General features: G+C 37.2%; 2 protein-coding genes across 4 annotated transcripts in view; one reads left to right on the top strand and one right to left on the bottom strand.

Moving 5' to 3' along the window:
- LOC150080211 (protein timeless homolog) overlaps positions 1 to 15,588 on the bottom strand; it is a 734,420-nt gene that overhangs the window by 278,080 nt on the left and 440,752 nt on the right. The gene's annotated exons all lie outside the window — the stretch shown is intronic.
- LOC150080212 (uncharacterized) overlaps positions 1 to 15,588 on the top strand; it is a 350,995-nt gene that overhangs the window by 105,387 nt on the left and 230,020 nt on the right. The gene's annotated exons all lie outside the window — the stretch shown is intronic.

The following is a 15,588-nucleotide window of genomic DNA, read 5'->3' as shown; positions in this document are numbered from 1 at the left end:
CACATTTATTTTCGGTTAAAAAATATAGGTTGGATTTTGGAAGCGAACAAGAGTTTAGCTATAAGAAATTATCTTTCAATGGCTGACTTTAACCTTACAAAAGAATCTCTATCTGTATGAAGTTTTACTATCAAATAAACGCATTTGTTCCTTTATACTATTCATCACTTCATTCTCCATTAAACCATGGCATTTCGATAATCACATTATTCGTATTCAACGTCATCCATTCAAAAGTGAGTACATTAACATACAATAGCAATTGTAGCTACAAATACACACTGCAAAGCATGAACAATCGTAGACCAGCAATTCACAGGTATTCCCAACCAATTCCTAAGATACCTGCAGAAAAAGAATAAGTGCAGAAGCACGGTGTGTGTGTGTGTGTCCAATCCTTTCATAATCACATTTTATATATGTTTCGTCTTTTTCTTCTTTTTTTCGTTTTGACTTTACTGAGCACTACAGATTGATATACACCCAGTGAACAATTTATTAGGAACAACACCTTTTTATTGTGCATGATCTCCATTCACTTCGAAAACAACAGCGATTAGTTTAGGCACGGACTGTACGAGATGCCAGTAGCGTTCTTCTGGTGTACACTTTATGACTCTCTAAAACACTACAAGTCCCTAGTGAAATAATATCTGGCGAATGTAGAGGTCAGTAGAATACGTGGAGGTCGTTTTTCTCATGGAACCACCGAAGAATGATGAGGACAGGATGGCACAGCATGTTATTATTATTATTAGCCATATAGTGCAAGGAAGCTTGAGATGTTTGCTGCACCAGACAAAAAAAATCTGAGTCACCCAGAGAGAGAGAGAGAGAGAGAGAGAGAAAACAAGAATCAGAAGCAGAAGGGGGAATCATTAAAAAAGAGAAGGATGATGATATCCAGCTCAGGATCCTGGGTGTGCAAAGCCAGTACTCACGAGATGTGAGCCTCTGTGGTTATCCTCCAATTTTGCGGAGTTGGGTGGGGTATCCCGAGAAGGGCGAGCCTCGTCAGCGTAAAGTTGTAGTAAAACAAAGTGTCCAATCTATAACACTAACCGTAAAATACTGCAATATCTTCGGTCTATGGCATAATTTTTTTGTCCTACTACAAGCAATCGGAGCTAGGATTTTCCAGACGAAATGACCTTTCACGAGTCCTGTAGTGTCAAGTTTCAGTGGTCCTCTGCGTACTTCAGAATCCCCCTCCACCCCATTTAAATCAGCCACAGTGGTACAGAGGGAATGGTTTGGTAATTTAGTCAAGATTGCAGTGTCCAATTCTTCTAGCGGTTATGGCTTCCGTCTCTAGAAGTGTTGTTCATGGGCCGATTTGCATGTTGGGCGAGCTGAAAAACCCGAAATAACTCGTAACGGGAGGAGGAACCCTACTCCGTCTGCCCTAAATCGGCTAGCCTCCAGCTTCGACTAAAGAGGACTTTAGAAATTCCTTCAATCATCCACAAGAATCAAACTCAGACCTCTCCAAACGACTGGCCCAAAGCGATGTACTGTGCCGAATGGACTGCCAGGAAGGACTCATTTTTTTCGATAGGGGCATTTCTGGTACAACTCATATATTATATCATTATATGAACATATTACTGTGATCATTGCTGAAGTACTTCTTGGCTAATTAGACCCCCCCGCAAGACCTTTTTCAGTCACTCCACATTAAAATAAGTAAGCTCATGTTACTTACCCATTATAGTCACAAATACTACCAGTATATACTATAAAAACGATTTCCAGATGTGTTTGTGAAATCAGAAGTTGTAATACATATTCGTCATGGAGCAGTTCACTGGCTCCCAGAAACTTGAATTCTCCCAATTTATCAACATCGGATTGTTGTAGGGTTTAGGGCACATCAGCGATTAGAACATATTGTGATGTTGTATATTATGTCAGTATAAGTGTGTGTTCACAGGCCGATTTACACGTTGTGCAGTTGTTGTTGTTGTTATTTGATTTTTAGGAGCATTAGCAACTAAGGCCATATTGCTCCAGGGATATGCGGTGGTCATTCCCTGACCTTTCCGCATCCTCCATATTTGGTGGTCACGGGTTCGAACCTTGGTCTAATCAAGAAGCGTGTGCTACGCACTGTTGCTCCTGCCCACCTGGCTACGGAGTTGTTGTTGTTGTTATTTGGTTTTTTAGGAGCATTAGCAACTAAGGCCATATTGCTCCGGAGATATGCGGTGGTCATTCCCTGACCTTTCTGCATCCTCCGTATTTGGTGGTCACGGGCTCGAACCCCGGTCTAATCAAGAAGCGTGTGCTACGCACTGCTGCTCCTGCCCACCTGGCTACGGAGACGCCCATGTTGTGCAGGGTTCTACTCCTTCTGGGATCAGCTAACTATATTCTCGATTGAAGGGACTTTAGAAATTCCTCCAGTCATGGACGCGAATTGACGAAACCACTAACTGTCAAGGAGGATTAATAACAAGCATCTATCGATTGTTCAAGTAACTGTTCCTGTCTCATAATACTTAGAACAACTCCCTCTTTCTCTTCCCCTCAAGTAGTTCACATTTCAACTTAAAAAAGTTATATGAAATAAGCAAAATTAGTGTAGCTTACTTCATACGTTAAAAATACATTTTAACAATCACTCCAAATAGCATTTATGACATATTTTAAGGAGTTTAAAGCATGTGCATATAATTCCACATACTTTCAAAATGTATTATAAGTTGGGCCAAAGGCAGAGTGCGTTTTATCTGTTTAGTAGCACACTGATATTCATTTCTCAGACTTGTTTGTGAAAGTCTTCTAGGATTTTTCTACTTAGTAGTGAGTTAACAGATCTCAAGACGTGAGCATTAGCTCTAAGCTATATCCAGCTTTCTCCTCATAAATAGGGAAACCAGTCGTAAAACTTGCAATACGTATGCCATAAAAATGACAAGGAAAAGTTCCCAGCTGATTTGGTTGCAGTCGAAGAGGACGTACAGTCGTAAAACACAGACGTTGTCGGCAAATGCGTCTGGGGTGAAGTACAGTACTGAAAAGTGGACCAAGAAGTACTTCAAAGTGCGGAATTCGCGTTACATGGCCACAAATGTTAAGAAGGTCGATTCGCAATATTTGATTATCAATTCTTCGATCATCAATGACTTTTAAAATATTATTCTAGGGTAACCAACCACTGTGTGAAATGCCAGTAAGAGTATTTCTCGAATCTGGTCTTGTTATGTCTATGCAAGTAAATCATCTTTTACTCAGAGAAACACACTCTCTTAAAGTAATGAATAATCTATAATCAAGGGACGCAATCAACGCTCCAAGAAGCGTCTCGACATAAAATTTGACATGCCGAAACTCTTAAGTTTTGATTGAAAAGGCTTATCAAACATTTCCAAATGTTTCACTCGTTTTCGTAAGTTTTGATTTCCCTTCTTTCGATCCAAGTGGAATGAAAGAAAGTGAATAACAGGAATTCATGCTTACTGATTCTCTGGCTGAAATATTCGCAGTAATAAATCAGTACCTCAACAACGTCACGCAGCACGTATTTTTTTATTCATTATTTAACACTAAAAGGATGAGTGCGGTATATTATTTTTAACTAGGAAACTGAAAATTCGACAACTAGACATTCCAAAAATATACCTGAGGTATACTAGGCATCGAAGCGAATGAGTAAAATGAATGAGGAAGGTCTGTTCCCTTTCGTAGGTGAAATACGAACACGAGACATATATATAAAATCTCAGGGAATAAAACATTGGATCTCGTGAAGTTCACTTATAGGAAGTGGGTAGTCGAACACTGGAATAAATTGCTTCCCACCGTGGAGAATGTCTAAAAAATTGGATGATTTTATTTATTTATTTCGTATGATGTGATCAATACATGAAGGAACCAGTTTTTTCTTGCTTCCTTCGTGTATCGTGGCCGGAATATCCAACCAACCGGTTGGTTCGGCACCATCGTGATATCCAGCCCGAGGCGGAAATCGAACCCGCGACATTTGGGTTGCCAAGTAGGCACTTTACTTACCCGGCTAGCCCGGTCGGCAATTGGATGATTACCATGTAGGAATGAGAATAGTATGAATATTCTGTTTTGTTTTAATTATTATTATTATTTTATTTATTTTTGAGTGATGAAGAAAAAGTTCTTTCCATGGTTCTATCGAAAACAATAACGATCACGAAACAATAACAATCAATCTGACTCATGTGCGGATGGGGAAACTTATTGAGATCGATGATTACACCATAATTATTTACTTTCATCTTTTTTTATTATTATTATTATTATTTTTTTTTTTTTTTGAAACGTGACACGAGTTTGGCACCCCCTAGCTTAGAAGGTGCGGTCTGCAAAGCTTGACAATAAAGGATATTTTTAATAGTTCCAGATGTTGAATCACATTTACCTAGACGTTCACCGATAGCCTTAAAATTTAATCGCTTTATTACGCTTTTTGTTCCCCTCCATCAATCCTGAAAATATCAGATTTCTATAATTAGGCATAGTATGACTTGAGAAATTAATATTTTCAGACCTCGACTTATGATCACATCTAATATTAATTCTCGTGATCACATACAACGCGTATTTAGATGATCGTAAAACATGGAGTTACTTCCTATTAAATGCAATTAAAATAAGCAGTCTTTACTTTTTATTGATTGTTGAAACTGCAAATTAATTTCGTATTTGATATAATTTTATAGTACGTCTATAGCTGGGCCCGCCTCTTCGTGGCGTGGACCGGTACTCAGAAGCAGCCTTCTTGGCAGTTAAGCGGCCAGAAACAACTAAACAACACACACACATTAAGCACACAGAGCCCTACACTCATTTCTCGCTATTGTACAGAATTTTGTATATCATCAGAGAGAACGATGGCAGAAATTAATTAACGTTTAGGGGCCGCCTTACATAAGACACAACACACACATATATAATTTTATTGTAATTTAAATATCCCTCTTCAAATGACAAATCTTTTTCATTCCGTTTCCGCATCGAAGAATTCTCGAGTGTGTTCAAAAAAAGAACAAACAGGTTAATAAATGATCCCCCCTTGGCCAATTCAGTCTATTACTATTACACAGAAGTATGTACTGTATGCCGTTTCTTTACGCAAAGTATATTTTCTGCCATTGTCCCTCCAGAACTGGAATAATTCTACCATTTTCTTTTAGACACGCTGGGCAGCTAGCCAGCATCGATTCAGCTCATTTTCAAACTTATCGAATTAGCTTTTCTTTTTCATTCATTCTCTCCATTTCCATTCCACGGACAACCTTTTTTCCAAATATCTTTTGTGAAAATTACAACCTCCAAGAAATTCAAATGCAATTTTGTTTTCGAATATCAATCGTGGTGTGCAACTGGAACCAAGTCAGTACATTTTGTTTCTTAAGGATGACAGCATTGCTCGTACTGCATGTCACCTATTGAGACCGCCGTAGCCTAGTGGTCAGGCTCGCGGAAGCATAAGTACACTTGCCTTGTGTGACCAGAGTTCAAGCTCGTGACTACTGAATTCGGTGCTGTTTCTTGTATTCTATCTATCTTGTGAACTCCTCTGACCGTTTGGTCGTCCCGGAGTATAAACAGAATATTTATTTTATATCAGTGTCAATAATAGAATAGAATAGAATAGAATCTTTAATTGCAGCAATGATAGACATACAATTAATCCCGTCACGGCATGGTGGTACCAGGGGTTTACAAAACATATTTACAAAAGATACATGAGAAAAACATAAGTTACATCAGATTATTAACAAAATACAGTTTTACATTTTCAGTTCGACGAGGATACCCTTCCTGTATTTTTTATTATTGACCACTTCTTGGAGGTCCCCGTCGATGGCTTGAAGTGAGGGCAGCATTTGCTTTAGCAGGAATCTGTCGGTTAGTACTAGCCGGTTGCGGTTTGCTAGCAGCTGTGCTGAAGACCGGAGATAAGGGGGAGGAATGCGCCAAGAGCAGTGATCTCAGAAGTTCGGCTCTGTAATTTTACCGGTGGCCATCTTGATGGTGAACAGCAGCCTTCTTTCTCCGAGCCTGCGTAGTTTGAAGAGCTTCTGCTAACTGCGTTGATCTGAGAGCTGGGGGAAGGTGGAGTTTGCTGTTGGCCCATTTTAGAAGCCAGAATTCGGCAGAGAATATTCTTTTAATGTTGGATTTGGCGGCCGAGGCCCATATGGCTGAAGCATACAGTATTGTCGGGTTTGTTTGTTTGTTATTTGGTTTTTAGGAGCATTAGCAACTAAGGCCATATTGCTCCGGGATATGCGGTGGTCATTCCCTGACCTTTCCGCATCTTCCGTATTTGGTGTTGACGGGCTCGAACCCCAGTCTAATCAAGAAGCGTGTGCTACGCACTGCTGCTCCTTCCCACCTGGCTACGTAGGCGCCGTAGTATTGTCGGGTACTAGTGAGTAGTACTAGTGAGTGCAACAATCCCGCCTCATGGTCATTCCACAAGGCCAGCAAAAAAAAAAAAAAAAAATTTGAACATGCAGTACAAATGTTATTTGTACTGCATGTTCAAATGGATTACATGACTGCTTGAACGAAAGGAAAAAGTCGATGCCGTTTGCCGTCTGCGAAGCCTTTAAAAGACCACGCCGGTGACTGTTGTTTTGTAATGTGAATGTAACTGGATTCTGAGCCAAGAATAAGCACAAGGTTTTATATCCAAATCTGGATTTGGCAATGAGACAAATCTCTCACAACGACAGTATGCCAATTCCAGTACCTCCACAGCCATAGATTAGCTTCTCCAGAAGACTAAAAGGAATGCGATGAAGATGTGATTTGCAGAGACCCGAGTACTTCCTCTGATCCTGAGTACACACCCGACGAAGAGAAATCAGAGTCACAGCAGTTTATGACCTCATTGCACATCTAGGCTGATCGAAAGATAAAGCCTTTAGTCTCTAGGTGAGAACTTCTCGCCTAGAGACTAAAGTAGAAACAACTGGTTAAGAAGAACGTAACAATGTTTCACTATTGAAAAAGAAAACAAGTTTTGGCAACATTCTTTACAGTTGTAGTAGGGTTTTAGGAGCATTAGCGACTAAGGCCATATTACTCCGTGTATACTGTCTAGATGTGTGTGTGTGTGTAAATTGTGTGTGTGTGTGTTCTGTGATCGATTTTTTGTTTTTCTGGATGAAAAACCAGTATCCGAGAGAGAAAAAACTATGCTACCCTAGCCTGATACCCCCTAACTCAGCCACGTTGTGAAAAAGGCCCATAAAAATTCCTCACGTTATCAACGGGACTCGAAATCAGGTCTTTTCCACCCGCTGTGGGTAGAACGGCGATTCTACCAACTGTGCTATCCACGAGAACCTTTCTTTACAGTGTACGGTCTGCTTTGCTACTGTCATAATATCAATGGAAGTACATCTAAATGGCGCCTCTTTATCGATTCGCAGCTCCTCACAGCGAAATTTGAAAGCTGTTCTCTTGCATAATGGAACTTACAGCCATCCATCCATCCCACGGGCTACTCCATACATCTAAATGAGACATACTACGAGTATAACAGGTAAACACAACTCGAAGCAATCCAATACAGCAGTCATCAATAGAATAACTGCGGTGACCTCAAAGTTATTGGTATTTTAACAGGCATGCGAGTTCACAAAATACTGTTGTTTTCTATGCCTATGGGACAGCCGTTTTACCGCAGACTTTTTATTCCGACATGACTGATCTCAAAGAAGCACATACGAGCCAGGAACAAGCAACGTGCACTGTATTCCATTAGTGGACCCAATAAGGATATTCCTTCCACCTCTACACATTAAACTTGCCCTAATGAAAAGTTTTGTGAAAGCGATGGGTAAGATGAATTCGAGAGTAATTTCATTACTTAAGTGAGAAAAAATTTCCAAAGATCAGTGCTGAGAAAGTAAAATAGGAAATCTCTGTGGGACCTCAAATCAGAGAGCTTCTGCAGGATAAAAGCTTCGAAAAATGCCTCAGTGTATTATAACTAAAAGCATGGCAGACTTTCAAAAGGCTTTGTGGAAACTTTTTGGGTAACCGGAGGTCTCCCGCATACAAAGATGGAGTTTATAAACTGCTCGAGGCACATACAGTATAGAAATGAGATATTGTACGTCGCATTCACATTTAGTCTTCTTTACCGAACATCTTGGCACAGTCAGTGACGAGCAAGGGGAACGATTCCATCAAGAGATTAGTACTGGATATTATACTACGACATTTCGGACACAGTGTATCAAGGGAAATCATCCGGACAACATTTTTAAATTATACATATATTTTTTTACAATAGTGTACCGTATTATTTTAAATATGTGTGCAAAGTGTATTGGGTTTAAACTGTAAAAGCGACAAAGATATAAACAAATATAACTGTAACTAGTTTCATGTGTTTTGTAATGAAATCGTCTTAATTAATTTTGTATTGATATTATCAGCAGCTGTATTACAAAAACTCACGTGCTAGAAAAAAAAAAAAAAAAAAAAATCGGAGAACATATCTGAAATCAGTGTGAAAAACTGGTTTAGAAAGGTGTTTACATCTTTGATGAACAAAAAATTCCATTCGTTGTCAACTAGTGAATAATGTCAACTAGTGTTGTCATTATTCCAATTACGGTGAAGAGACATACTCAGAAAGCTTCATTCTTAACGTGGAGAAATTCTGTTGAAAGTGGCTGATCGCACCCCTTCTTACATTATAGTAATTATCATATCCTTACTTTCTCACGATTGGGATATATAACAGAAATAAACTTAAGAAAATTACAACCTATACTTAAAAAATTCTTATCACATGTAATTATTGATTCCGCAATGTCTAAAGTCTTGCGATTTGAATCTTCACTGTATTGTCAAGTGCTGCACTGATGGAAGCTTAACCATTCTCTGAGAAAGGGTAAGAAACTATCGAAACAACTGTAAGGATTAATCAGCAAAGTACATTTCAAATTAATCAGCAAAGTACATTTTAAAATCGGAGTTCTGTTTATTTGCAGCAAGTGATATAGCAGTAGCACAGCAATGCGTGCAACTCCTGCTATTTTTAAAAGAATAATGTAATAATTATTGCAAAACCCCCTCTATTTTATAAACATAAATCCGAAAAAAATCATAACCCATCGTTAAAATTTATCGATTACATTTCCTCCCCCTCCTTTCTCCCCTTGTAAGACAGATGAATTGTACGTGTTTCCGTGGACACAACAGCATCGATCTTTACACCAAAATTTCTAAATGGCAGTTCTGGCTGAATTGATCTTTCGGTGAATCCTAGTTCCTAACGACCTATGTTTACAGCTCTATGTGTAATGGGATGTAGAAACAATCTGTCTCAACTAGAAAGCAATCTAAACCATGCAAAATCCTTGCTAGAAGTAAGACGGGTGTTTCGAAATGAGATACCAACCCAACTCTAAGTTAGGGATGGATTAATCGGAAGTGAATAATGGGAAAAAAATTGCTATTTTTGAGGCAGGAAGAAAAAAATTCTATCGCCTCAGAATGTTATTCTATTAAAAAAATCATTTACAAGTTGCTAAGAATTTTCAGCATCACTTTATACATAAAAGTATATTTAGAGATAGTGAAATTCCTAAATCATTAAATTCAGTATGATAGATGCCAGGATAACGCAGGATAGATGCCAAAATTGCAACATAAATTAAAATTTTCGACACACTAGACTTTTACTGCTTAGTAGGTTGTCTGAAAATTAATAAAATATTGATAAAGGAAGCCCTCACCAACCGAGTGGGATAAGTTCCTGAAAAAAGTATTGCGTTTGTAAAGACTTAAAATATGGTGGTTAGGGAAAAAACAATAATTATGGAAATAAAATATATTAAAATAAACAGTAAATTTCATTCTCCATTTATACAACATAAGTACGATGTCTGTTATAAAAAAATTCCTAAAATAAATGTTAATATTTTAACATTTATTTTAACAAACACGGTAATCTCCAGTGTACTCCGTGATAGGGTATTGGAATAACATTCAGTAACATAAAGAACTACAAACGCAACAGATTATTTAACATCTGTAAAATCAATGACATACTGACGGATCCCGAGTAACTGACCCTGAACGAATATATTTGTTTTCCCGTAAATTATTTTAGTTTTGAATTTTTGCAAGTTATCCGAATGTGACGTCATATAAAAAAAAATCAAAAAAATTTTTTTTTTTAAATCGATCATGCGTTATGTTAAATGAAACTTTCTTTTTGATCTGTAATACAAAGGAAATAAAAATATTTTATCATAATATTTACTTGACATTTTATTAATTTTATGCCAAGAAAGGAATCCGGGCTTCGATTAGGAAATTTTACTAATACAGACTGAGAAAAAAAATAATTAGTTACATCTATTTGTGCATGGTACTGATGAGCGCAAATGTACTTACTGAGAGGGTAGAACGTAAACAAATCCCCCTTCTATGTGCCCTATGTACTATCAAGTCAGATTTGCCGGGGAGCCCAAGGACAACGCAATTACTATCGGTCCACGACTCCCGCGGCCTGATTCTGGGGCACCCAGAAATATGTACATCAGAGTTACCAGGTCACCAAAGCCCAGCACAGGACTCTTACGTGTTGCACAGTTATAATCATTGTTGATCTACACCGAATGGAAAAGGCTGGAGTTCGAATCCAGTGAAAGAAGTGAGTAATTTTTGTAAGATTTCTTTCACAAGGTGGCTGAGTGGTCTCAGGTAACGGTCGTATGTTTTTTTTTTTTATCCAGGAAAGTCAAGTCGGATTTTTTGTCCAGCAAACCGACTGATGACTACCTGCGAATTAGGCACAATATACTGAAGCGCTTAACGCACATGTGAACTAAGGGAAGTGGTACAACAACTGTCTTTTCCTTTTGTTTAAGGAGAGCGTATACTGAATCACGCATACGTAAAAAATAAATAAATAAAATGTGAATTTTTGCATACAAATATAAAATTACGTTATCTAAAATCCACGGTTGGTAAGCCTGGTTGGGGAGGGGTTCCTGTAACTTATAAGGCCTATTATTTCATGTTTAATATTCTGAAATCAAGCTAGTAGCCTTCTTCTGAGTACGGCTTGTGATAATTATTAGAGTTAGGAAACTGGAGTTAGTATATCTGCAGCCATAGAATTTTCTACTAAATTGTAAATATAATGTTCACCCTGTAATAATGTTCATAGTATTACAGGGTTAACTAAAGTAACAAATAAATACAGACTAACCAATCATAATAATAATTTACCGAAACATCAAACGCAAGTGCAAAGTCAATGAATAATATGTGAACAAGCAGTTCAGTTTAAACATATACTGTTAAAATTGAGAGTGATTTAATATGCAATTTCGCCTAACGTGAAGGCACAGCTACGTGAGTTCAACTGTGTTGTTTTAACTGATAACTTTACCAAGTCCACTTACACAAAGGTCAATTCACAAGAATATTTTTATATGCGAATTATAAACTGCATACAGAATGTAATCACTATGCCACTACTCTAATTCCAACTACTCCAGCGAATCGGCAACGAATTTACTATCGCCAAGCTCCGCCGATTCCCATTACCACTTTGGAATGAATGAATCCATTATATCAGCTGACCTCAGTGTGAGGTCAACCGTAATAATTACAAGAGCAGCTTCCGGGCTTCATATCTGCTAGTAACATGCAATTACTGTAAATGAAACTATATTTCGCCTATTGTAAATCATATATGTAAATGAATTGTGTCACGCATCAACATTATTTTGAAGTGACTGCTCTACCAATAAACAGCCCTCAAAAGCCTTTATATTTTAAATATAAGTAAACAGTTTTGTAAGCAAACATATTTATTTGGAATTCAAAGAGTTTATATATATAGGGTGGTTATAAGTAAAGTAGGTGGTAAACCATGAACTGCGCAAAGATCAAATTTGAGTCTCCAGACCACACGAAAATGAAGGCACAAACGTTCCAAATATTGACAACGTGGTGCATTTGGCGCCGCATGCGTTCATATAATACAATTTCAAGTTGCAGTATAGTGTAAAGAGGAAGCTACAGGCTGTGAAGATGAAATGCTTCAAGTGGAATGTGGACTTGTGATGCATTCCTTCGGGTCAGCCAGAATACGAAGTCAGAACGTTCTGATTGAAATCGTTCTTCTTCTCTCTCTCTTTCTCCCGACAATGATCAAAAATTGATAGTCCCACTTATGGGAGGTTTTTAGTTTTAAATTGTGCATTGGCGTTATGGTTAAATGGCTGCCATAATGATATCGTTCCACACTTTTGTTGTTATCGGACATGTAATCTCTGAGATCTCAAAGTCCGTATATTTGATAACATGGAAAGTGTGGTTAAATTAAATTGCTTGGAATACCTCTTAAATGAATAACGAAGTTTTAATTCTTTCCCATGTTTTAGTAGGGCTTCTGGGTTAAAAGAAGACTGCAACAAATCATAGGTAATTACTGTATTGATAAACCGAATTCAGCACTCGAATCTGCCTATTGCTTTCACGGAACTCTTCCCCCTCCCGGCATGGTTTAGATAATGTCTATTCCAAATTTGCATTTGGGTCTCTTTCAATTGAAGGACGCCTATTACACTCCTCCCCTACAGATCGGACCAGTATATATATATATATATATATATATATATATATATATATATATATATATATATATATATATATAATGTAAATTAATAAAGATATAAGCAAATTTAAAGATGTACTGGAAAAGTGGTGCAGTGTTAAATACATAAGTTGCAAACTATAAGGTAATAGTTTGCAAGTAAGAAGTAAGTTTAGTAAGAAGCATAAAAAAGGAAGTAGATAAAGAGAACAGAACAGGAAATTATTTGTAATGCAAATTATAGATAAATAATAGGTAATAATTACATTTCGTTTGTTTGTTATTTGGTTTTTAGGAGCATTAGCAACTAAGGCCATATTGCTCCGGGATATGCGGTGGTCATTCCCTGACCTTTCCGCATCCTCCGTATTTGGTGATGACGGGTTCGAACCCCGGTCTAATCAAGAAGCGTGTACTACGCACTGTTGCTCCGACCTGGCTACGGAGGCGCCATTACATTTTGTAAAAATCATGCATGAATCAATGGCTGTACCGGAGGAGGGAGGAGGGTTAGGATTCGCGTACGAATGCTAAAAATCATAGAACTAAAGATTTAGTCAGGTTTAAAGATGGCAAGCAATGTACTTTATTGTTTTAAATATTAAAACAATAAAGTACATTATTACACCAGAATTTAAAACATAGACTGTAATGGCCATTATGTTATTACAATCTATTTATTACCGAAATCGTTCTAGCGCTAAGAGGAATATGGATTTCATGCTGCAGCATTCGCTACACTAACAGCGATCTCTTCAACAAAAAGAAGTCCTCTGCCGTGAGCTACAAATAAGCCAACTGCTTCTTCGAATTTTCCCATCATTTTGCTTAACTCATTTTTGGGAAAGAGGTCCTCGTTTTCAATCCTTTTAAACGCCAGTATTCCCTAAGTATACAGTCACATTATTATTATTTATTTTATGTGTTTCCTATCACAGGGTGGCACCCGGATCTACATCCCTCTCCACCAATATAATTGTAGGCATAATACTCCATCTAAATATGGTGGCCTGTTAATGTAAGTGTGTGTAGTATGTTATAGTGAACAGGCTACTCAGCTACCAGGTGATAGCCACAATCTTGATAAGATTAAATTTACATTCTGTCGTATACAGCAGCAATTTGCCCTGGTGACGGTTTTTGGAAGTGTTTTTTTTTTTTTTTTTTTTGCGCATTTCAGCATGCGTTGTGCAGCCCATTCCAAATTTCATCTTTCTATCTTTAACGTTTTGGAAACTAAGCAGGCTGTTAACGATTGACTTCAAGCCTGAATTTTACATACGTTAAAAAAAAAAAAAAAAAAAAAAAAAAAACACTGGAGGGTTTCTTGTTTTTGCTTGATAAATAAATAAAAAAATGATCTTCATTTCTAGTCTTGAAAATGATTGTATAAAATGGTGATATATTTTCATTTTTTCAATCTTTATTTCTTCCGTCTTCGTGATGAGATTGCACCCAATACTTTTACAGAGATTAAAAAAGCTAACACAGTACTGTAATCAACGGTAGAAACGAAAAGAATGAAGAAATTATCGAAATGCGATGTGCACTGGTATTTACTGCAAGTTCCTTTGCACTATTAAACACTTCATAAAGTATCTTGTACGCAAGCGCTTCCCTTAAAGTTAATCAATAGTGTCGGTAGGCGAATTAAAAGACTTTCAGTTAACATCCTGATATAGATCACGGTAGGAGCACGAGGTGTTTGAGAAAATGGAATCCAATTGAATCTGTCACTTCCTTTTCGTGACTATGTTCCCAGAAACTAAACTGTTAATTAAGTCGGGATATGACTCTTCCCCTGGTATTCCACGACAGTAACTTCGCCAGAATAATCTCATTTTCGGGAATAATTTCAAGATAAGAATTTACTGTTGACATCTCGGTGCCCTTAATCCAAACTGTTCGAAACGGGCTTCTCTCGACGTCATCAGTGCGCCAATACTGATGCTATCTGTTAATATGAAAAGCAAATTACATACAGTAATCTAATTTTCCTTAATTCTACAAATAAAAAGCTCACTGATGGCTTGACTTAATGAACTGCGCAGCACATTCATTTTCCTCAGAGCGAGATTAATAATAATAAAAAGCAAAATAACAAAGAGAATAAAACTGTCCAGGTTACTCTGATGATTCGATAATTATTAAATGACAAAACCTCAGGAAATTAAACTTGCGCGTAGTAGTTATAACAGTGGAAAGATAGAAAATAAAGCTTTCGAGAAATTTGAACAAAATAGAAATTGCAGAGTACAGCGCTGTAATAGCTTAGAAGGTCATTGTTAGTAAAGCACAAATAAAACTAAAAGGAAAAATATTTGTTCGCATTCACAAAGTAAATAGGCCAATATATCTTGCTGAACTGTTAAACAATGGGATAAGGAAGTAATCTTTATTTATACCTCAGTGCTTGATGTTTTATCTCTACCCTGGATGCCATTTGGCCACTCTACAAAAATATACACGCGCCTTTCTCTGTTTTTTCCCCCTTTTTTATATATGGTGTGATCTGGACAGTACCCAAATCGCACTAAGAAATGTTCTGTCATTTCCTCCTGCGCCCAATCAATCCTCATCCACCTACACGACAACACTTCCCATAATCAAGTTCCCGTGCAACGAAAACAAATAATAAAATAAATTGAAAAAAATAAAAAAAATCATTAGTGTGATTCATTGTGAAAATATAAATAATGTTCAAAACACAAGGTTCTTTAGATTTAAACGGAAAGTAGATGCCTTATTTAATATTAGGACACTGAAAAACAGAACTTCCGATTCTCAGAATGTTTTTTTTTTTTTTTTTTTATAATGTCTAGATAAAAATATTTATCCAAATTTTAAGTGCCTAACAACATTCGAAGAGAAATATTTAACTACGTATTTTAGGGACCGTATGGAAACAATTTTTTATATTGCTTTAATAATCGGGTCCACATAAGTCTTCCAATACCTAACAG

The sequence above is a fragment of the Mastigoproctus giganteus genome, chromosome 9 (genome assembly GCF_048544385.1).
Source record: "Mastigoproctus giganteus isolate SK-2022 chromosome 9, ASM4854438v1, whole genome shotgun sequence".
NCBI classification, from domain to species: Eukaryota; Metazoa; Arthropoda; class Arachnida; order Uropygi; family Thelyphonidae; genus Mastigoproctus; species Mastigoproctus giganteus.
Note: the sequence above shows the minus strand (reverse complement) of the source record. Positions and strands in the feature narration are given on the sequence as shown.